At 42.3% G+C, this 24,938-nt stretch overlaps 1 long non-coding RNA gene across 1 annotated transcript; it reads left to right on the top strand.

Moving 5' to 3' along the window:
- The first annotated feature begins 6,090 nt into the window (after positions 1–6,090).
- On the top strand, positions 6,091–24,062 carry LOC114082428 (uncharacterized). The gene is made up of 3 exons (XR_011709050.1): positions 6,091–6,180; positions 22,094–22,438; positions 23,185–24,062. It is a non-coding gene; the product is annotated as an uncharacterized lncRNA (long non-coding RNA).
- Positions 24,063–24,938: the final 876 nt, after the last annotated feature.

Genomic DNA, 24,938 nt, shown 5'->3' with positions numbered 1-24,938 from the left:
TAAAAAATTTTTTTTTTCAACCTGCAAAATTTTTTTTTTCTAGTTGTAGATGGATAACAACACCTTTATTTTATTTATTTATTTTCTTATGTGGTGCTGAGGATCGAACACATTACCTCATGTGTGTTAGACAAGCGCTGTACCACTGAGCTACAGCCCCAACCCGACTTTGAGTTGATTTTTGTGCAGGGTGAGAGATAGAGGTTTAATTTCATTTTGCTATATGTGGATTTCCAGTTTTCCCAGTACCATTTGTTGAATAGGTTATCTTTTTCCCAATGTATATTTTTGGTGCCTTTGTCTAGTATGAAATAACTGTAATTATGTGGGTTTGTCTCTGTGTCTTCTATTTTGTACCATTGGTCTACATGTCTGTTTTGGTGCCAATACCGTGGTGTTTTTGTTACCATTGCTCTGTAGTGTAGTTTAAGGTCTGGTATTGTGATGCCTCCTGCTTCACTCTTGCTAAGGAACTGCCTTTGATTCTGTGTCTCTTGTTTTTCCAAATGAATTTCATGAGGCAATCAACTTTAAATGGCTCAAAACAAGAGAAGATTCTCCTTCTGGTGTGGCTGAAATGCTACCCTTATGGTCCTGCAAACCTAAAGGTGTTTGAAGTGACCTTGAGCTCTCTAGTTACTATTTGGAGCTCTGGCAGAACATGATAGAAAAAGACACACTGATGTTCCTTAAATATTGAGCAGAACAGCAGCTTCCTGGGAAAGTAACACCTTTCACATAGTTTTAGGTTTGCTGTTGTCCTTATCTGGATAATTTCAAATTCATGAAACCATGTGACCAGGCATAACTGAGAGCGTTTAATTACCAAGTGAAAGTCACACACACACACACACACACACACACACACACACACATGCATACAGGAGCAGGTTCAAGCAGGACTGAAAAACATAAGTCACATAAGCAGGTTACTTAGATTAGCAATGCTCCTACTCCTGCTGCCAAAACCATCTCTAACATTGGTGGAACCCAGAGCAAGATAACCAATGGAGATCCATAAATCCCATGTCTACATATTGAAAATCCACACATCATTCTTACCTGTTAAATAAAACATGTCAGTTCTCTTATTTGAAATACTCTCCTGTGAGCATACATGAATGACTAAATTCTAAGAATAACCCATGAAACTATTAGGTGCAAATTGTTTTTCCAAAGGAACCACAATTCCTTAAGAAACTAGGAGCTTTCCAGGAAAGAGAATGGAGGTCAATACTGGACCTCCAACCTGCTTTGCTTGATGAAACATCTGGCCAAAGTCTGGAAGTTGCTGCAGTGGGGTCAACTACCAGGCAGCCTTAGAACTCTGCTGAAGGAGACTCATCACCTTAAACCACAGATGCATCGTCCTCTGCAGTCAACACCTGGCAGGATTCTCCCTGGTGATGTTGGTAGACAGACTCCCAGTTGGGTTTCTGACCACACATCAAACAAAAGGTGTTGAGATTAGAGGAATTTGTCCCCTAAGACACCAGAGGTGATGGGGGGATTGCTAGCCTGCCCATGGCATTATGGGAGAATCTGGAATGAAATCTGACAGCAGAGGCCTGGACTTCACCAGAGTGGCCTCCAAATTATTGTTCTTGGTGAAGCTATTTGTGAGGGATGAAGTGACAGTGTACTTTTTGTCAAAAAGACCAAATGACGAGAGGCATCAGCTCTGATTTAGGGATCTGGAGGGATCAGGTCTGCTGAATCCTTAAAGTTAGATTTCTGCCAATATAATGGGTAAGGAGAAAATAGTTGTTTCTATATTGGCCACAGAAGCAGCTTCAGAACAAAACTCTAAGAGCTACTGACATTCAGTGCCCACTAATTAGCCTTCATGTATTAAGTGGGGGCAAGGACTTCACAAGTGGGAGCACCCAGCCCTTAGCACCTAGCAGTTCTAGTGCATTTGCAGTAGATTTTGGTAAATCAAAGCATTGCCTGGATCACGGGAGCCAGAAAATGTGTGTGCTTGTGTCCATTAAGACAAGAAAAGGTATCATGTAGCAGACTGCAGGTGAAGGCAACTCCCACCCTAGGAGTTCAGAAATTTAAGGTCAGGATGTGAGGAGAGTGCTGGAGAGGGGACAAGTTCTATACTCAGAAAACTGTCAGTCAACTTTCAATCACTGTGACAAAATACCTGAGGGATTCTACTTAAAAGAAGGAAAGGTTTGTTTCGTCTCATGGTTTCAGTTGGTCACATGGCCCTGTTGCTTTGGGCCTGTGTGGGATAATACATCATGGCAGAAGCACATCAGGAGGAAGGTCTATTTACCTCATGGCAGCAGGAAAGCCAAGAGAGATGTGGGGTGGGGGATGGGACTGGAGTCTCAATATCTTCTTCAAGGCATGACCTCAGTGACCTTCCTTCCTTCCATTAGTGTTATGGTTTGGATGTGAGGTGTCCCCCAAAATCTCATGTGTGAGACAGTACCAGAAGATTCAGAGGAGAAATGAGACAATTATATATATATATCCAAATGTGGCTTTGGGAATATATTAGTATCTGGCAAGTGGACCCTCTCTGCTTCCTGATCACCATGTGAGCTGCTTCCCTCTGCCACAATTTTCTGCCATGATGTTCAGCCTCAACTGGAGGAATGGTGCTGGATTTCTAAGAACTGAGACCTCTGAAACCGAGAGCCCTTGAATAAACTTTTCCTCCTCTACAGTTGTTTTGGTTGGGTTTTTAAGACAGCAGTGAATTAACTGACTGAAACATTTAGATTTTATTCTCCAAGGGTTGCACCACCTCCCCAAAGCACCACAGGCTGGGACCAATCCTTCAACACAGGGCCCTTGGGGGACATTCAAGATCCAAACTATAACAAATACTTTAGTGGATATATTATTCTGCTCCACTTGTAAGGGGGAAGAGCGCTGAAATCAGAGAATGGTCCCTGATTCTGAAGAGGGAGAACCCGTGGCATAAAATGAGGTCTAAATCCAAATCCTTCCAGTTCTCATTAAACACTAGTTGTACTTTTCTGAACCGGAATCCCCAGTACTTTCTAATCATGAGGGGGATCCCTGCCTGGATAGGTTGCATGGAGAGCCAGATTTAATCAGCTGTGTGTACCCCCAAGGAGAGGGTGAGAGATGCAAAAGACTGTAAAGTTACAAAACCACTATATGTGCCCCAGGGAAGAGTTCAGTCCCCAGCATTGGGAAAAGGAGGATGTGTGACATCACCTAGGACAGGCGGTCCCAGTGTCTTCCCCTTTCCCACCCCTGGCGAGAGAATTTGAGAGAATATGATAGAAGGTGCAAATATGTCTCTGAGAAGATACAATGAGATGGAGAATGTATTTTTTTTCAACTAAAAATTCCAAGGAAGCTGAGGAAGGCTGAGAAACACGAGAAAAATAGAGGATAAGCCATTGCTCCACGGAGAGGTGTTCTGTCCCTTGAGGGGACCGTGCAGGGTGGGTAGGGCCACTGGGAAGGAGAAGTTGGTTTTGAAGGGAGACAGTGACAGGGGATGGCAATGGGAAGATGGAGCGCTGGCTGGATGGTGCTTGCCCAGCATGCATGAGGCCCAGCGTGATTCCCAGCAGAAAGGGAGAAGGGAAGGGAAGGGAAGGGAGGACTCTGCAAAGCTACGCAATCATTGGAGAAGACTCCTCCTTGGACAACCTCCAGATGTTGGATGAAGCATTTTGGTTTTTGGTCATTTTGTAGGGTATTGAATCGGGCTGTGCACACGCATGTGCTCCACCACTGGGCGCACTCCCCGCCCATGGTGAAGCTATTAAGTGGATCATTTTGATGGACCTGAGATGCTGGGTGGAATTAAGGAATGGAGAAAGTGGGAAGTGGGTCATGAGGGATAGGGCTCAGAAATTACCAAAGACCAAGGATGGCTTTTGATCATCAGAGACTATCATAGGACGTTTCAGATCAAGCTTAATGAAGTTGACCTGGGTGACATCAAGATGAACATTCCAAAAGACGCTGAATCCGATGATCTCCCTAGCCTTGAGGGGTTCAGTGACAGCAGCACCGTTAATCAGTGGTGCATGGGGGATTTCTATGTTGCATAGAAGTTCAAAAGGTCCCTCCCTATTCAGGCTCCATGCCTTTGTAACACCATGAGCGAGCCAAGTCTTCAGAGGGATCCAGCTGACATGACTCCTCTCTCTCACTGCTGCTCCTCCCCAAAATCCCCAGACAGAGCCCTTCAGTATGAGCTGTGTCTGGGAAGCAAATCCTCATTTCCCAGAACATCCTACACAGCGGCTTCTCTGTCTCCTCCCCAGCCCGCATGACTCTGGTCCACCAACATCTCCCTTGGCCTTTCCTCTCTCCAGTTCAGAACCCTCCCTGGAGCCAGATCTTGTCATGGGTCATTCTTGGTGGGGAGACAGGGAGGGAGTGCATGGGAAAGAAAGGAAGAGTCTTTTCCCTGGACAAAGCCCGATTTGTGAAAGTGGACAAGTTAACTTCTAAAAATATGCTCAAGTTCACTAATCACCAGGGAAATAAAAAGTGAAACCCAGGATACCATTTAAAAAATACATCCAATTGTCAACCAGGTTGGTCATCGTGTTGACAAGGCTGTGAAAAAAATGGGAATACTCCTAGACTCTGGGGGAGAATGTAAATATGCACAGCCATTTTGGTGTGCAATTCGACAGCATATCAATATCACAAATGACCAAGGCCCTCTGATCTGGAAATTCTCCTTCCAGGGGTATAACTGAACAGAAGGAAGCCTGTCTGCACCTTTGAGGAGACATGATCTCTGTGGATCCCTTCCCTTCCTCACTCTGAGTTTGGTTGTAGTGATGTGCCCGACCCACTAAAGCTCACGTCACTGAATGGGGCTTAGGGAAAGTTCCCTCCCTCGTCCACTCTTTCCTTTTTTCTAGTGTTTGGAATTTGTACACGATGCCTAGAGTTCCAGTTGCTATTTGTGACCTGGAGAAGAAGCACTATATGCCAAGGAAGATGAAAATGTGAGGAGCCTGAGACCCTCATGCCCCAGAGAGTCCCCCTTCCCACCTCACCTGCTTCCCTACATGTGGTTTTGGACACAAGAGAAAAGAAGCCAGTAATTGTTCAGTCACTGTGATTAGGTCTTTCTCACTAGTAGATAAAGGTATTTGTTTTCTTTTCCTATTTTTTGGTGGGACTCTATTTTAGACTGGCAAATTATAATTATAAAAAATAGTGGGATTTCTTGTTAATATTCATACATGCACATAATAGAATATAATTCCCCTCAACATCCCCCCACCTTCTTTCCTCTTCCCCCCACTTCCCTCTACTCTATTGGTCTTTCAATTTTTTCTTTTTTTGGGGGGAGGGGGTAACCGGAGATTGCACTCAGGGGCACCTGACTACTGAGCCACATCCTCAGTTATATTTTCTATTTTATTAGAGACAAGGTCTCACTGCATTGCTTATCACCTCCCTAAATTGCTGAGGCTGGCTCTGAACTCGAGATCCTCCTGCCTCAGCCTCCCCAGCTGCAGGATTGCAGGTGTGAGCCACCGTGTCCAGCAGTCCTTTAATTTTCAGGAGATGCTCCCTCCTCTATGTTTCCGTTTTTTCTCTCAGCTTCCATATATGAGATCCTTGACTTTCTGAGTTAGCCAGGTTTATTTCTAGCTGATACAGATGTTTATTGTGACATTGCTTTAAACAGAGGAATGACATGAACAGTCTAAGTGTCCCTGGCTTCTGGAAGTTCCTTGAGGTTTTCAAGTACAAGAAAATCCTTACATTGGGCCTCTGCTCCTTAAAGACACCTGGCCTGGTCACTCTTGGGCACATTCCTCTCAAGTTGCTGGAGACCCACATTTGTAAAGTGACTATTTCCAATTTCCCAAAAAGAAGACCCACAGGAACTAAGAATCACGCATCTAAAACCTTACATTTTTTATTAACAAAACTCAGGAAGTGGCAGACAGATGATGCAACACAAAGATAAATTTGCTCACTTACCATCTAACGGGAGAAAACAACGTTTTTTTTTTCCAGGCAGTGGGAGGAGGGGGGGGGAGAGGCTGGGAGGTCACAAACAGGGCGGGACAGGGGAGGGGCCACGTCTCACCTGGGTCCCTAGGAGGCCAGGGAAGGCTGTGAAGGCAGTGATGGACCCTCTGGCAAGCGTCTGCTGGCTCCACACCCAGATCCTGATGCTTCAGTTCCTTCCTTTTCCTGGTGAGTAGTGGCATGGGTGTGGCGGGGTGTGGGGTGTGTGGGGGGGTGAGTATGGGTGGATGTGGGTGTAAGGCAGGTGGGAAGGAGCTAGGGCTTCCCTGGACTCAACCTCCAGATTCCCCATCGTTTCTGAAGGCTGAAGTGAGGAAAAGGGACTTGGGGACTCTCTGGGAGAGCGCCAGTTGCCCCCTCAGGCAAATCACTGTCACAGGCTGAGTGGCTCCTTGCCTGCTGAGGCAAAGGACCCAGGCTTGAAACACAATGATGTTTTTCTGACGCCAGGAATAATTCATATTGACTGTAGGAAATTTGAAAAATATGACAAATGATACAGAGATGAATAAAAAAACCCATGTTTCATACTTCACAAAACTAAATACCCTAGATACTCTGTGTACTCCTCCGGGTGAGTTTTCTGTGCTTCAGTATATTTTTCTGACTTCAGAATACAATTATTTGCCAGGCTGTGCTCAGCGGCAGCTGCTCTCTTGAGAGCCATGTCCTGAGCATTTGGTTTCTTGCTGCTTTAGCAAAAAAGAATGGGAAAAAATTACAATTTACAATGCAAATTTACAATCATTTTCTTCCATTTATGACCTACCCAGTCCTCCAGCTCACTTCCTTCCTCTACTCCTAGACTGAGAGGTAGGACTGCCTCCCCTGAACCAGCCTGACTCAGGGTCTCCTACTCTGCTCTGGCTGCAAAACCTTGTTAGAGTTGAAAGAGGGACTGGATTCTGCAATCAGACCCACTGGGTCCCTACTCTGGTTCTGCCACCTAGTGTTCATAAAATCGTGGACATATACCCCGGGACAAACAGGTGTGCCTTCTGAGATTGTTACCTCAGCAATAAAATGGCCCTCCTAAGAGTCACCACTAGAGGAGAGGTGGGGAGCCACTTCCCCTACCTGAGCCTGGGAGTAGAGGAGGGAAGCAGGATAATCCCTAACCCAAGGTGCTGTCTGAGACATTAAAAGATGGTGCACATTCTGATCACTGTGTAACATAGCAACTTAAGTGTGTGGTGTTATGTACTTCTCTATCTTGGTGAAAACTTGCAAATGGATAAAAAAAAAACAACTTTGATTTGTAATTGGTGATTTTATCATGATCCAGCAGTTTAAAAAGAGACAAGATTTTCCTCTGGGCACTAAGGGGTTGTGATAGCACAGAGATTGTTGCTTTCCTGGACGTTTCATTGTACAGCAATGGAGCATAAGGTGTTCTTATGCATTATAGACAGTTTTTAAGTGACTGAAGGCTTCTAAATAGTCTGTTGGATGTGTCAGAAACGTTTGAACATTTAACATGTTTATACCTTTTTTTTTTAATGGTATTTCCACCTCTGGGGTTTAACCCCAAAGGGGGAAAACAATGTCATGCACTCAAAGCTTCTGCATGAAGACATTCATTGTGGTCTAGTTAGAGTAATGAAAAGCCAGAACCCAAAAAGAGGGTGATAACACCTTGTCAAGTGACATTAAGGTGGTGAAACGATGGCTTTAGTAAGTGACTTTAGTTGGGCCACTGAGTTTTCCTGAGATGAGAAGATGGAAAGGACTTGGTTAGAAGGAAGGGCAGGAATAAGCATGTGTTGAGCCCTGTCATATGCAAGATCTGGACTGGGGTGTTACAGACCTGATCTCATTCCAGCCTCACACACCATGTGTTACCTGGGATGTTTGGATAATGAATACAGGAAGGGACAAGCACCAGGCACAGGAGTATTGGTTGGGAATCTGGCTTTATACTTAAGTCTTCTTAACACACAAAGCCCAAGTTTTCAATTCTGCCAATGTTTCAACTATATCAACACAGGAGCATTGAAGTAGCTTAGAAATCATAACCTAGAGCTTATATATGGGCTCAGTAGATCCATCACCCCCATTTAGCCTTTGAAGGAATGTAGGCTCTGAGAGGCTGATCAACCTGGAGGAGATCAATCATAGATCTAATAGGTTTCACACTAGGATTCCAGCTGCCCCAGACCATGCGCTGCCTCTGTGTGATCTGGCTGTGAAGCCAGGTCTTTCTAAATTCCATGCCCTTGCACTTCACCCCTGATCTTCCTCCCACCTTTCCCACCCACAGGACTCCAGCTCTATTAATTCAAGGGCTCTGGGGCGGGGTGGGGGGCAGAATCCCAAATGGCCCTCTGCTATTGGAAAGAACTTCTGTCCTCATAACTCTGCTCTCCCTTCATCTGCAGCCCCGAGGGAAGCAACTCCATTTATATCTCAATAGGAAACAGCTCCTTAGTACCTTCCTTCCCCTGTGTGCCCTGCCTTTCCTTTTTCTACTCGACCAATGCTGTCATTTTCCTGTTTGGGTCATGGGATCTTTGGGGTCAGTGGTTAGTTTGGGAAATCCTCCTCTCTTCTTTTTTTGAAATTTATTTTATTGTTATTTTCCCATATTTTTTATTGGTGCATTATAGTTCGACATATCGATGGGATTCATTGTTACTTATTCCTGTAGGCACAAAATGGATAAGGATCTAATTGGGCTAATATCACTCCCCCCACATCTTCCCCTCCCTCCCTGCCCCCGCCCCTTTGTCTCTTTCCTCTACTGATTTCCGTTTGTGTTTTAGGGGATCCATCCCCCACCTTTGTTTTCCTTTTTCCTCTCTACCTTCCACCTATGAGAGAAAACATACAGCCCTTAACCTTCCTCCTTTGACTTATTTCATTCAATACAATGGTCTCTAGTTTCATTCATTTTCCTGCACATGCTGTAATTTCATCTTTCTTTAGGGCCGTATAAAACTCCACTGTGTATATAGACCACACTTTCTTTATCTATTTGTCCATCCATGGACACTTAGTGCGGTTCCAGCCACTCTTCATTAGATGCTGGTTAACTTAGGCTGGCTCTGTGGTTCTGCCATAATGATCATCACCTTGCTAAGAAAATGGCATGGGTGGCCAAGCCCTGAACACAGGAAGCCACTCAACCTCCAGCTGCCTTCTTGGGTTTGTGTTATGGGCTGCCCAGCAACCACTGAGGGCGGAAGTCCCCCAGAGGAGATGCAGCTGCTTCTGCCTTGCCTGCATCTGTGTGCTTGGTCTCAACTAAGCAGATGGAGGCCGGTCATATCTAAGCTGCCTGGAGCCCTCTGTGATTGGGGGAGTGCAGGGAGGTGACTCCAGTGTCTCTAGCCACAATGTACTTTCCTTCCTTTAAATATTTGCAAAACACACTGTTTCCCAGAAACGCAACATTCAGGCCTTTGAGCCATGATGAACTCATTTCTGTTTAAACTGAAATGACAGAATGAATCATCCTTTGTCCTTTATTAAAAAAAAGAAAAAAAAAAGAAATTAAACTTGCATTTTTATTTAATTTATCTGTATTTGGAGTAAAAATGGGAGTTCATAACCCACTTGAATCTAATGTATGAAATATGATATGTCAAGAGCTTTGTAATGTTTTGAACAACTAATAAAATATATATATATATATATATATACAAAAAAAATTAAACTTTTAAAGAATACAGCATGACAGACTTGGTCTGCAGATGTAGCTTGGTGATGAAGTGCTTGCTTAGCATGTTCCAGGACTCAAAAAATAAATAAATAAATAAATAAATAAATAAGAAGAAAAGGAAAGGAAGGAGAACTTTTGCTCAGGGAATGTCCATATAAGGAGACAAAAACCAAGCTGCAGAGTGGGAGAAAATCTGTGCACACCTTGTATCCATGAAACCACTGAAATGTCATCTATCTACAAAGCTCCACAGACTCAGCTGCTACAATGGGGGAAAGCACATCTCCAGGAGGTTATGCAGATGGGAAAGAAGCATAGGCCAACATTTTCAATATGATTAGCCACCAGAGAGCACAGTTTAAAACTACAACAAGACGTCGACCCCACCACACACTCAACAGAAGGACTGAAATAAAAAAATGTCAGCGCCAACTGATGGAGAGGATGCAGACAATCAGATCACTCAGTTGCTGATGGCAACGTGACACATTGTGGCTTCTCTGGAAAACAGTGTCACTGTTTCTTACAAAGCTAAGCCTGGAATTGCCTCTTTAGTTATATTTCACTTAGAAATATAAAAACAGGTCAAAAATATAAGGCATACAGTATTGTATCATAATATTTATAATAATAGTAGTAGTAGTAGTAGTAGTAGTAGTTGTTATTATTTTGGTGCTGAGGATCCAATCCAGAGCCTGTGCAAGGTAAGCACACACTTTACCACTAAGCTTTAGTGCCAGCCCTAATCTTGGTTTTGTGAAATTTTGCAAGGAAAAAACTTTATGGACTTGTATTTGCATGTCCCTCAGTGCAGGGCACAGGATCTCTTTGTGCACCAGAGATAGAATAAGAGAAGAGCTGCATTGTTGGATTTGATTCTTTTTCTCTATGTTTTATCAATTTTAGATGTGTAGTTGGAAGAAAACTGGGAACCAGAAACTCTGGATCTTTTTTTTTTTTTAACTCTGGATCTTAATAGAGACTGCAGCACAAATCTCTCTCAAGTGATTTCTCTCAATTATGTTGTAGCAGGGAACTTTCTCTTTCTGTACATAGTGAAAAAACTTTTCTGTAGCCTGGTGCGAAATACCTTAATAAATTTCTTTAAGTAGGAAAGAGAGAAAAAGGGAGAGAGGGAGATCAGGTGGCTCTCAGAATATTCCAGGCCATTACAGATACGTGGACTCAACTTCCCTGGTATGTGAAGCTCTCTTTATGTTTTACCTAATACAGTTGGTTTCTTGAAATTCCCTTGTTTCTGCTGAACTCAAACCACATACTTTCTCTTGATTTAGATCTCTGTTCAAAGACTAGAGAACAAAATTTGATCAATTTTGTGTATATATGAACATGACACAATGAACCCACTCTGCACCAATAAAAAACCCTCCCTTGAAAACCTGAATACCCCAAAAAAGAAAGAAAGAAAAGAGCAGGAAATATGTACACAAAGGAAGCCAAAAGATTTTAATGAAAACCTCAATTAAAATAATCCTTTTGTAGGGAAATATAGGTTAATTTGGTGAAAATATAGTTTCTCCAGAAGAGAAAGACAATCTAAACAAATAAATTATCATATTAAAAAAACATTAAATTGTCAAAAAGTTACTTCTCAGAGAGTAAATGGCATAGTTTTACAAATTAATTATAACAAATATTTAGGGACTAGGTAATTCCACCTTTACTACTATAATTTAACAGTGTTATGCTTACTAGTTAACATAGTTCTGCCAGAGAAAGAAGTGAGACAAAACATTTCAAAGGAAAGGGTCATATTGTAATTGTTCTGTAATGATTTATTTATTTTTTCTTCAAAATCTAAAAGCACTCACTGGAAAATTATTACAAGTAATAGGAGAACCCAGCAAAGGAAAACATACAAACTTAAAATAGAGAAATAAATAGATTCACAGCATGATACTAGTAACCAGAAAGATGTTTTGGCTCTAGAAAAATAAAGTGCCTATTTACAAATACAGTAAGATACATGTAAAAGATATTGATTTGTCTAGTAAGAAAATTAAATTAGGCAAAAGTACATTCTCTTGATGTTAGTAAATAACCATGATCCTACCAAAAAATATTAAGAGGATTAAAAACATCTCAGACAAGCAGGTTCTTTATAAGGAAGAAGGAGGCAAAAACTTCAAAAATATTTCAAAAAATAAACATAGTCAGAAGGACTAGCCCTGGCAGATATTGAAACATATGTCAATATGTTTATTGAGGCAACGGGATAACATGAATAGACAAAGTACAGAGAAAAACACAATGAGTGCTTTTGTGATAGTTAGCAAGCCATCAGAACTAGGGCAAAACCAGCTACATTCACTCCACAGACCTCAAGCCAAAAGAAGCTCCATAGGACCAAGGATTTAAATGTGGAAATTTCTATCAGGAAAAGGACAGTGGTGATGATTGTGAATGTACTTAATAACACTGAATTGCACATTTAAAATGATTAAAATGTGAATTTTAGGTATATTTTGCTGTGCTGAAATTATCATACATGCAGAACCTCAAACATGAAAATAAAAAATGCAAAAAGGGATTTTTTTTTTAATGTTAACAACTGAGAGTAGGAAAGCCTTACATGATAAAACCAAAGACAAAAATAGTAAAAAGCCTCTGAAACTGGAAATCCAAGTTCATAAATTTGACAACATGATGCATCCGTGCCGAGTCACAAGTCATGGCACTACCACACCAGACTACAGTGATTTTTCAATCCCCATTGTGCATCAGGACTTCAAGGTGATGTGGCTCAGTGGTTGAGTGCCCTGGGGTTCAATGCCTGGTACTCCCCCCACTCAAATATGCCTGGGACCCAACTTTACTGTGATTAGTTAGGAATCATCTGGGACCTTGTTAAATGTGTATTCTGATGCAACATCTGGGTGAGGTCTCAGATTCTGTATGTCTAACAAGCTATGAAATGATGCTGATAACTGTTTAGACCATACTTTGATCAGCAAAGACACAGGGAAACCCAGTTAAAGCAACGCTCAACCCTGACTGCATTTTAGAAGCACCAGGAGAACTGTTTAGAGTTCAATATCTAAGGCCCAACACAGACACAATTAAATCAGTATTTGGGGGTGGAAGTAGGCACTATCGCTCTCTTTTTTTTATTAGTTGTTCAAAACATTACAAAGCTCTTGACACATCGTATTTCATACATTTGATTCAAGTGGGTTATGAACTCCCATTTTTACCACGTATACAGATTGCAGAATCACATCAGTTTTACATCCACGTTTATACATACTGCCATACTAGTGTCTGTTGTATTTTGCTGCCTTTCCTATCCCCTACTATCCCCATCCCCTCCACTCCCCTCCCATCTTCTCTCTCTACCCCATCTACTGTAATTCATTTCTAAAGGAGTGCCACCAGGGTTGAGGAATAATATTATTAGCACCTCTAGATTTATACACTTATTAGCTTTTTTTGGTTGGTGCATTATGATTCTGCACATAACATAATTTGATGGCTTTCATTCCCAGCTTCTTCCCTTGTCATCCCCTCCTCCCTCCCCCTGGTCTCCTTTCTCTACTCTTTGGTCTTTTTATTTAGTTTTTTTTTATTGGTTCTTTTTTTAGTTAAAAGTGATAGTAGAATCCATTTTGACATAATCACACAAGCATGAAATATATTTTATTCTAGTTAGGATCCCATTCTTATTGATGCACATGATGGTGGGATTCACTGTGCTGTTTTCATATATGTCCATGGGGAAATTAGTCCCTAAAAGCCAAAAGTTGAACATTTTCTCTGTTCTGTGGCAGCTGACCCACAATAAGGGGGGGAGGGGGAGGGGGAGGGGAAGAATAGACGTTCAGTAGATTAAAAAATGGAAAGACAGGTATCTCTTTGACATACTGATGTAAATTCCTTTGGTTATATATACAGAAATGGGACATAGGGTAGTTCTTTATTTCATATTTGAGCAAATTCCATATTGTTTTCCATAACGGCTGTTCTAATTTGCATTCCTACCAACAGTGTACAAAGGGTTTCTTTTCTGTACATCCTCACTGACGCTTGCTGTCTCTTATCCTTTTGGAAAGTCATCCAAAGATATGAGGCAATGTCTCATGTGGTTTTAATTTGCATTTCCCTGATGGTAGGTGATGCTGAGCCATTTTCATATAACTGTTGGCCATTTGTATATATGGCCATTTGCACCAACAAGTTGCAAAACCTAGAAAAATATGATTTCTCAGAAATATGCAACTTTTAAAATAATTCAGTCTTAAAGGTTGCATATTTCTGAGAAATTATATTTTTATAGGTTTTGCAACTTGTTGGTGCATGATTTTCAATAGTAGTGTTTTGTGATCCTTTGTACTTATGTAGTATTAGTTGTAATGTTTTCTCATTCATTTTTTATTTCATTTATTTAAATATCTCTTTTTTCTTAGTCTCATTGGTGGTTTGCCAATTTTATCTCCTCAACAAAATCAACTGCTAGTTTGATTGACCTTTTCTATTGTTCCCCTAATCTCTATTTCATTTATTTCTGCACTGATCTTTGTTATTTCTTTTCTTTTGCTGACTTTGGGGTTAGTTCCTCTTTTTTGAGCATGCCTGCCTGTCTCCTCCCTTCCTCCTCCTTCACCTCTTCCTCCCCCCCTATTATTTCATGAATTCCTTGGGGAACAGGTTCCAGCCCCTCAGGCTCCTTTCCTTGGCTCTCAGCAAGTGTGCTTCTCTGGGCACAGTGGGCGGGGGCTCCAGTGGAGCTCCAGTACCTTTCTCTTTGGTTCTCTTCTTTTTCTTATTATTTTCCTTTATGCATTTCAGGAATCTGTTTTGCTCTAAGTGCTTAATGTGCTCAATATGCACATTTATTTTCTTGGCAATAATCTTGCCCTTCACTTGCTTGTTTACAACAGTGCCCATGGGGTGCTGGTGACATGGGTTTGCTGCAGTGACAGTTGTGGGGCATTCCTTTTGAACAGTACCCATCCTCTTGATGTCTGTAATGTCACTCTTGTAGACACACATGTATGTGGCTAAAGGAACCACTCTATTATGTTTCCCGAAAGGCCGAACATGTGACAGGTGCCTATTTTTGCTCATTTTGGCAAATTACTAGAAGATGGTGGCTTTGGCTAAAAGGAAAAAAAATCGATTTCTATTTCCTGAGTTATAAACCTAGGTTAATCCTTTGAGATCTTTCTTCTTCTTTAATGTAGGTATTTATTGCTATAAATGCGCTCTTAGAACTGCTTTATCTATATACAATATTTTGAGATGTCAGGATGTATTGTGTAATTTCCACTTATTTGTGAATTTTCCTCTTACTAATTTATAGTTTCATACCATTGTGTTTGGACAAGATACTTGATTTGATTTTAATCTTCTTGAATTTGTTTAGGATTTTTTATTATTAATTTTTTATTAAATTTTTAAAAATTACATTTATAAGAATGATCTTTGGGGGCTGGGGCTGTAGCTTAGTGGTAGAGCACTTGCCTAGCATGTGTGAAGCACTGGGTTCGATCCTTAGCACCACATAAAAATAAACAAATAAAATAAAGGCATCCTGTCCAACTACAACTCAAAAAAAAATGCTATTTGGAAAATCTTGCCCACATCCTGTGTGGGCAGTGGAATTTGGGTTGGCTGTAAACTAAAGCTAAGGGCCAAGAAACCACAGGACACAGGAAGTGATTTTAGAAAGTGGGGGTGGGTCGGCTCTTGGATCTTAGGGATGGAGCTTCCACATTGGAAAGAGAGTGAGAGGCTGTGCTTGCTTTGTTTCTATGGGAAAGCATCAAAATTTTCCATGGAATGTTCTTTGCCAAATAAGGTAGGAAGTGGGCTGTCACGTTTCCAACAGGTTACTCTCAACTCCAGACCTATGAGTGGTCTCCCTACTTGAGTGAAGACAGAGGTCAAGTGCATTGCACAATCCATTGAGTGAGAGGAGCCACAAAATAGTTTGCAACATCAAACCTAAATTTCCCTGGCTCAAGGCCGAGTGAAGATGCTCAAATAATTCACAGATAGCATCTCACAGGAGTATGTTCTATGTGTTCTTGTAAAGAATGTGTATTCTGTTGCTATTGGATGGAATGTTCTGTAGATGTCGTGTTCCACGACTAAACACTCAAGGTCACCCCAGGTGAACTGGCACGAAATAATCCCACAGAGACAGAGAAATACCTTTTTTTTTTTTTTGGGTCCTGTGATGGCTCCTCTGACCTCAGGGGTCTGTGGAAAGAGAGAGAGGAGCATGTGCAGAACCCTTTTATTGGGAAAAAGCCATTCAAATGAGGCAAGGGGTAGGATTACAAAGGAACAGGTGAGTGTAGCTCAGCCCCAGCTGGTATACTTACACCTGAAGATCCACCTTGCTGTCCGAGCTGGGACAATGCCCAGATCATCACAAAGTGTAGTTATTGGTCAGAGCCTTGTGCTTCAGGAGTGGAAAGCATGGTCATTCAGAGAGGCTCCCCACAGATGTCTGTTAGGTTTATTTGGTCCATAGTGTTGTTCAAGTCCACTGTGTCCTTACTGATATTCTTTATGGACCCTCATTGTTGAAAGTGGAATATTAAGAGTAAAGTCACTTAGTATTATTGTGTTGCCATTTCTCCCTTCAGTTTTGTAAACATTTGCTTCACATATTTAGATTTAATTCTTTTTCTTTTTTTTTTTCAGTGCTGGGGATTGAACCCAGGGCCTCACACATGCCAGGCAAGGTGCTCTGCCACTGACCTACACCCACAGCCATCTATATTTAAGTTTTCTGATATTGGATATATATTGACAATTATTATGCCCTCTTGATGGATTGTTCCCTTTATCATTACATGATAATTCCTTATGACCATTTTTGATGTAAATCTATTTGTTTGATATATGTATAGCCATTCCTGCTCTTTTTAGTTTCTATTTCCACTGAATATCTCTTTTCCATCCCTTCACTTTCAGCTTATAAATGTCCTTAAAGTTAAATCAAGTCCCCTGCAGGTGCATATAGTTGAATTTAGTTTATTTATCCATTCGGGCACTCTCCGTCTTTTGATTACATCCTCTAAGAAATTGTTGTAGTTATTTTAATACTTTTCAATTTAATTCTACAGTAAAAAGTGATTCTTGTACTAACATTACAGTTTTAGAGTATTCTGAATTTGACTATATTTTTGCCCTTATGATGAGTTTTTATGTTTTAGTGTTAGGATCTTTCCATTTCGACTTGATGAACTCCTTTTAGCATTTCTTGTGAAGCATGTCTAGTGGTGACAAATTCCCACAGCTTGTTTGTCTCGGATTATCCTCTTTTCTTCCTTATTTCTGAATCATAGATTTGCCAGGTATAGTATCCTTGATCAGTAGTCCCCTCACCTTCAATACTTTGAATATATCCTTCTAGTCTCTCCTGGCCTGCAAGATTTCTGCTAAAAAATATTCTTACAGATATATTTTTATGGGTACTCTTATGGATTTTCCTTTTTATGTGATGATTTTCTTTTCTCCTCTTGCTTTCCAATTTTTCTTTTGTTTTTTACTTTTGAGAATTTAATTATAATATGTGTCAATGGAGATCTGTACTTATTTGGAGTTCTTTGGGCTTCATGATTTTGGATGTTCAATTTTCTCTCCAGATTTGGGAGTTTTCTGTCATTATTTCTTTTTTTGTTTTAATTTTATTTTTACTGGTTCTTTGTAGTTATATATAACAATAGATTCCTTTTTGGCATAATTATAAGAGCATGGAATATATCCTGTTCTAATTCAGTACCCTGTACCTCTCCTTCTCCTTCCCTTCCCCCTCCCCTGCTCCCTTCCCTCTACTCTACTGATTGTTCTGCCACTTATCCATAGTTATTTTTTAAAATTTGATTTCTTGTAGGTGTACACAGTGGTGAGATTCACTGTGGTATATTCGTATATGTACATAGGAATGTTATGTCAGATTCATTTCACTGTCTTCTCTGATCCATCTTTCCTCCCTTCCCCTCTTCATTCCCCTTGTCTACTCCACTGATCTTCTATTCTTTTTTTTAACCCCCCTGCCCTTTATTGTGTGCTATATCTGAGAAAACTCAGCCTTTAGCTTTTTGGGACTGGCTTATTTTAGTTAGCACGATAGTTTCCAGATCCATCCATTTATTGGCAAACATCATAAAGCCATTCTTCTTTAGGGCTAATACTCAACTGTGTATACATACCACATTTTCTTTATCCATTAATCTGTTGAAGGGCACCTAGTTTGGCTCCATAGCTTAGCTCTTATGAATTGTGCTGCTGTAAATATTGATGTTGCTGTGTCACTGTAGTATGCTGATTTTAAATCCTTTGAATATATACTTATTAAAGTTATTTCTTTAAATAAGCTTTTCCTTTTTTCTTACTCTGTGTTCCTCTGGGGCACTCATAATGCATATACTAGTTCCTTGGTGGTAATCTCACAGTTCCTGTTGATTCTCTTTATTCTGTTGTCTTTTTGTTTGGTTGACTAGGTAATTTCAAATAACTTGTTTTCAATCTTACTGGTTCTTTGTTATTTCCTCACTGATTGACTCTTTTATTGGTGCTATCTATAGAGTTTTTCAGTTTAGTCATTGAGTTCTTTAGTTTCAGAATTTTTGGTTCTTTCACTTTCTCCCTTCCTTTTTTTTTAATGGTTTCTATATCTCTTTCAACCTCTGAAATTTTGTTAGTTATCTATCTATCTGCATTCTCTCTCTCTCTCTCTCTCTCTCTCTCTACCAGGGAAGAACCCAGAGGTGCTTAACCACTGAGCTACATCCTCAGCCATTTTTTATTTTGAGACAGGGTCTTCTTAAGTTGCTCAGGACCTTGCTTAAGTTGCTCAGGCTGGCTTTGAACTTTCAATCCTCCTGTCTCAGCCCCCTGAGTTCCTGGGATTACAGGTGTGTACCACCATGCCCAGCTATCTGTGCTCACTTAAAGCTCACTGAAGTTCTTTAGGTTGATTAATTATTTGTTAGGTAGTTTGTAAATCATCATTTGTTTAGGATCTGTTATTTGTGTTTTGTTTTTTCCCCTTAATTCCCTTTGCTGTTGCTCATGATCCTTGTGGCCATGCGTTGGAGTCTTCACATTTGAAGAAGTAGGCTTGTCGTCCAGTTTTTCACAGACTAGCTTCAGCAGGGAAAGCCCTGGAATTGTAATCTGTCCCAGAGGTCTGGGCAGGTCATCTGGTGGGGCCCATGTGTGGATTGGCTGCTGGAGTCCTTGAGCAGGCTGGCCTGATGCCTGGGTTCATGAGTTAGGGCTTAGGGTTTGGGAAGGCCTGGATTCTGGGTTTATGGGAGCTGTCCTGTGCTAGCATCCCTTGGGATGGACCTTTCACTGGGTCCATGGGGGAGGTCTGTAAGCCCATATCTGTGGCAGCTGGCCTGAAGCCTGGGTGTATAGGCACTGACCTGACATCGGAACAGGGACTGGTGGCTGGGTCCATGGGGATGGGCCTGGATCCCGAGTCCTCAGGGACTGGCCTGGCACTGCAGTGGGCCTTGACCCTGAGTCTCTGGTTGGGGGGGGGGGCAGTGGAGCAGTCTGGGCCTTGGCTTAGTGAGGCTGACCTGGTACTTGGAGGTACATGGGCTGGTCTTGAGCCTGGGTCTGTGGGGGTCATTCTGGAGCTGGTTGTGTGGGTGCCATCTCAAAGTCTGGGATAGTAAGAGACAACCTGGAGCTGGGGCATGCTGGTGGCTGGGTCTATAGTTACTGGCCTATTATCTAGGTTTTCCTGGGTGGGCTGGCACTTAAGCAGGGAAGGAGCTAGGGATGTTGTCAGATAGTGGGGTTGGTCCGGAGCTTGGGTCAATGGGGCTGGCCAGGAAGAGAAGTGGATCTGGAGGCTGAATCTTTAGGGTTTCAATCTAGGACCTGGGCTATGCCTGGCTCTGAGCATAAGGTGCCAGCTTGATTCTGGGGTGGATCTGGAGATTGAGTCTGTGGGCCTTGGCTTGAAGTATGGGCTTTCAGGGGCCAGCCTGGAACTGACTGTGCTGGAGGCTTGGTCTATAGGAGTAGGTATATGTCCTGGGGCTTCAGTGGCAGGCCTGAGCTTTCCATGCTGTCCTGGAGTCTGGGGACTTGGGGTGGCCTGACACTGAGGCAGGACTGAAGCCTGGGGCCACTGAGGCCAGCCTGGCTCTGGGGCAGGCCTGGAGCCTGAGGGTGTAGAGCTGGCTTGGTGCTGAGGTAGGGCAGAGTGAGGCTGGAAGCTGCAGTTGAAGGCATTTGGGGCAAAAGCAGCAGAAGGAAAGAAATAGTGCAGAGATAAATGACGTAAGAATCCATGAATCCCCAAGTTAGTGCCTTGAAAATGTCAACAAATTTGGCAAACCTTTAGCTAATCTAAGAAAAAAAGAGAGGACATAGAAAGAATTAAACTCAGATCATAAAGTGTGGCCATATTCCCCAACTTTAGAGAAGTTAAATAGATTATAAGAGAATATGTGAATGATTTTACAGTCAATAGTCCAGATGCATTTTTTTTTTCCTGAATTCCTCTTCTTCTTCCCCTTCCCTGCCACCACTCTTCTCTTACTCTACTGAAAAGTTCTCTTAACTGTAACCCTTCCCCACTGTTTCCATTTTTTTTTTTTCCTTTTCTTGAGATGCCAGGGATTGAACCTGGAGCCTCACGCATGACGTCCAGTGGCCTGCCACTGAGCTCTATCCACGGCCCCCCTTTTTTCCACTCTTGGGAAATCATTATCCCTAGAGTATCTATTCTGAAGTGATCATTAACAATGCGGATCTTGTGATATCACTCTATAAAGCTCATCTGATATTTTGCTATTGAGCTCATAATCCAAACTTCCGATCCTCATAAAACCTTTCCTGACTCTCAGTCTCGGGTCTTCAGATCTCTTCTTTAGTCAATCTGCTCCAGTCGTGGTTATTCTTTCCATTCTATGTGCAGGTCAAGCTAGATTCTGTATTGGAACCTTTGTACACACTCTTCCTCTGTCCAGAACATTCCCTGTCATCCTTCATGACCCTGTGTAATTGGCCCTTCCTAGGGGCCTATCTTGATGAGTAACTCCCACCCCGTAACTCCTCCAAACCACCATTATTCCATCACGTTATCCTAAGTGTTCATCAGGGTTCTTCCAAACAACAGAAATCAGCGGACTAATTGGAAATGTGCATCAGAGACTAGCAAATGTCCTCCGATCTTTGAGGGCCCAAATGACTAGGCTTTGAGACTCTTCATCCAGGAACCACATCCCAAGTCACACCATCAGAGCTGGTCCAGTAGAAGTTGGCTTGTCCCTTCTGGCAGAGACTTCACAGCTCACACTCCAGTGTCATGGACCTGGACACTTGCCCTGCTCCAAAACAGTTGTCACCATTGCTTCAGGTCTGACTGCTGCGTGGGTTTCACATCAGCAGTACAGAGCTTGTGGCCTTGCTCTTTTGATGTGACTAGCTTGCATTTGAAAGTCTGGGTCTGGTGCATGTGATTGGGGAGCATATGTTGTGTGCTGTCTTATCTGTGAAGGAATCTGTCTTATCTATGAGTGTCTGGCATTTTAAGCTTCTGTAGTAGGAGATAGTCTCTGACTTATCAGGCAGAAAATTCTCAGATTTTTGAGAAATTTTAGTGCTAGGCAAGGGATCTGTGCTGCATTTTTAAAGTTTTCTTCATTGCACTTAAAATATCTGAAATTATTTTTTGTCTTCACTTGCAATTTATTCAAACAAAATCCCCATGGGGACAGAGATCTGCTCTGCTTGCTTGTCCTCACCTCCCAGCAACCTCAACAGTGCAAAGTGCATGAAACATTTTTTTAAATGAAGTTGAGCTGAGAGCCCAAGGGATAAACATTTGTACCAAACAAGCGGAGCTTCAAGAAAGAGAAAACTAGTCACATGTCAAATGTCAGAAGAATACGACTGAGGAGTGAAAACTGGATTTGATAAATAAGGGTTTATTAGTGACCTAATCCAGGGCAATTTCAGAGGACTGTCAGGCCAGAGGCCACACTGCAGTGGGTTGAGGAAAAATGTCAGCAGCAGAGAAAGCTGAAACAAGCTTTAGACAAATGGACTGTTGGAGTATCATTTACCAACTTTGATATTGTCAATTTCCTTTTCCTGGAATTAGACCAAGGCCCCTGTTGGGTGCAAGCTTGCATTTGAACCGTTTTCATTTATTAAATTAGAAGCTCCATGGGATGGAAATAGAAGCTCCGCCCTGCTTGTTGTCTTTGCACCTCAGCAAGAGAAGGAAAGAGCCAGAGTCCAGGAGGGGGACAGACGTGTGGCTGGAATCAAAACTGCCACATTCTAGGCAAGATCAACACCCAAGGGAGTCCCCTCTGCAACTTTGGCTCCCTCTCTGTAAATATCCATGTGACGTGAAATCCATGTGCAGATACAACGTGCTGTTTTCTTTTGCTAACTCAGCTCTTCCTTTAGCAGGTTTCCAGACTGTCAGAGACCCCAGCCCTTCCTGCACCTTGAACAGGGTCGTGGGGGAATCTGTTCAGTTGCCCCTGAACCACACTTTGAGCCCTGACATCCGGGAGATAGAGTGGAAGTGGAACACTGAGGCCGAGCAGCAGCAGCTCCTGGTGTCCTGGAAGCCCTCGGGTCCGGAGTGGTACAAATTTGAAGACAAATACAAGCACAGATTCTGCCTGACTGAGAAGTATATTTTGAACATTTCGAATCTCACCGTGGAAATGAGTGGACTGTATGTAGCGGAAATCAAATACAACACAGGAAAATCCCAGAAGAAAGATTTTAGACTCTGCGTCCATGGTGAGTCGGGTTCCACGCCCAAGCAGGCTTTCCAACAGCCATGTTGCTAAAGTAAGTTGGCCTTAAATCAGGTGACGAAAAAACCCAAAACAAAAAAATAAACTAGATCCTTTTTAGGACATCTTCTGATGTCCTAAAAATAAAAACTAAAATTCAAAGATACATCTTAGGGAAAACTAGCTGAAGTTCTTAACATTTATACAAAATGCACATGAAATGGCATTTTTACTGGCACTGGGAGTCACCCAAAAATTAAAAAAAAAAACAACTTTCTTCAGTCATGAGATACTGTAAAATTGATTATTAGAATTATAAAGGTATATTAAAAAGTCTTTAATTGACTGTTTCAAGAACTGATTTAAAAATTCTGTGACTGAGATAAACCCCCAAACTGGACATTGAAAAAATGAAGGAAAAAAAATACCCATTGAAAAGGAGACTAAGGTTAGAAATGATCATGAAGTAAAATGACTTTATTTTAATTTTTGGTACCAGGGATTAAACTCAGGGTGCTTTACCACTGAGGCACTTCCCCAGCCCTTTTTATTTTGAGATGAGGTCTTGCTATGTTGCTTGAGGCCTTACTAAGTTGCAGGGCTGCCCTTGGATTTGTGATCTTCTTGCTTCAGCCTCTGGAGTTGCTGGGATTATAGGTGTGTATTATCATGCCTGGCTTGGTAAAATGGTTTTGGATAAATTGATATGAAGTACAACTGTCAAATTTTCAAAAGAAAACTCTGTCCTAGAACCAGGTTGAAGATGCAGAGAGTGACCCAGCCTTTGTGTCCTACATCTCCCGGGCCAACAAACAAACCAACATTCTTCCCCATGAAGCAGAAGTACTGGGCAGAGGAGCAAGTGTGAGAACAGTGAGAAGAGGGAGTAGAATCAAGTGCATCCAATGGCCAGAGCACTCTCCATTGGTTGGCTCTGTCTCCGCCCATCCTCCATCCCCGCTAGTGGGTCACTGCAGCCATCTCCCAACTGGTCTCTCTGCCTTTGTTCTCTTCCCTCTTTCCAATCACCTCCCACACAAATACTGTTTCTATCTTATAAAAATGCAAATATTCACCGGGCATTGTGGTGCACGCTGTGATCTCAGTGACACCAGGTACCAAGGCAGGAGGATTGCAAGTTTGAGGTCAGCCTGAGCAACCTAGTTGTGGGAGACCAACCTCGCACGTGACTGAGTTAACTTCCCTGCAGGGTGATGTGGCATCAGGCGACACCTATGCTGCTAGACAGCCCCACCCTTCTCGGGTTTGAGGGACTGTGTCTTCTGCAAGGGTGTGCCTTTCTACATCCCCATGGGAGGAGCTATGCTCACCTGTTTCTTTGTAATATAACCCCTTGCCCTGTTTAGGATAGAATGTTCTATGGAAACACATTTTGTGTGTCCCCTTCTCTTACTGGGCCCTTGGGTGTGGCCTTCCTAGATGTCAGTCAACCTGCTGACAGCAGACATCATGAAGCTAGACTCAGCCCCCTGAAACCTGACCCCTTGCCTCATTTGAATAGTTTCTCTTCAATAAAAGGGGTTGGCATGTGTGGGCCCTCTCTCTCTTTTCTCTTTCTCACTCTTAATGTCAGAGGAGCCGTCACAGCAACCCCAAAGAAAAAGGTATTTCTGTCTCTTGTGTGGTTATTTCATGTAGCCCAGTTCCCCTGGAGTGACCCCTGAGTGTGTTAGTCATGAAGAACCGGGCAAGTGGCGTCCCTGGCTGGGCACAAGGTCTGAGTGTTTAAGTCGCTGGGAAAGAAAGCCACAAATGGTGGCCCATACGGGGACTCCAGTATAAATATTAAAAATTTAGTGAGTTAAAAGTTCTATCCAGAAGTTAAGCATGCTTAGGATTGCAGAGTATTGTGGGATGAATTGTAGAAGGTCAGTGAATTAGACAGAAGGAAAATCTGTGATGTTAAACTAGTCTGTAACTAGTCCTATGGCCAGCAGTGCTTTTAACCCTTAAATGACCTGACCTAAATGCAGACTCCTTTAAGATCTGATAGTAACACTGGCATCTGCCACTAAAACTCACTTTTAAAGCACCCACATGCTACAAAAAAAAAAAAAAAAAAGTACAAAATACCAGCAGACACAAGCTGCAACCGCAGGTCACAGAGACAAGGCAAGCTGCTACTCGCCATAGGATCCTGACCAGGTGGGGAATGCAGATGAAACCAAGTGCCACCAGCTCGGAAAACTCAGGGAACTTTTGCCCCGACAATGGGCAACAGGCTCCATGCTGTTTCCGTCATCTTGGTAACCAGGTGATGCCTGTCCGCAGGGGGGGCTTCCTGGTCCTGCCTCCTGCATTTTCCTGGGCTTCCCATTGGTTCTTCCACAGTCTCTCAGACAGGACTTCTGGTCCCGCCTTCCAGCCACTAACCTGTACTTCCTGTTTCAGACCTGCCTGAGCTGCTACCTGAGCTGCTCAGAGTGTACATTTTTAGGAATGCCAACCTGTAAATGCTAACGAAAAATATCTTTTTCAGGCAA

The sequence above is a fragment of the Marmota flaviventris genome, chromosome 10 (genome assembly GCF_047511675.1).
Source record: "Marmota flaviventris isolate mMarFla1 chromosome 10, mMarFla1.hap1, whole genome shotgun sequence".
NCBI lineage: Eukaryota > Metazoa > Chordata > Mammalia > Rodentia > Sciuridae > Marmota > Marmota flaviventris.
Note: the sequence above shows the minus strand (reverse complement) of the source record. Positions and strands in the feature narration are given on the sequence as shown.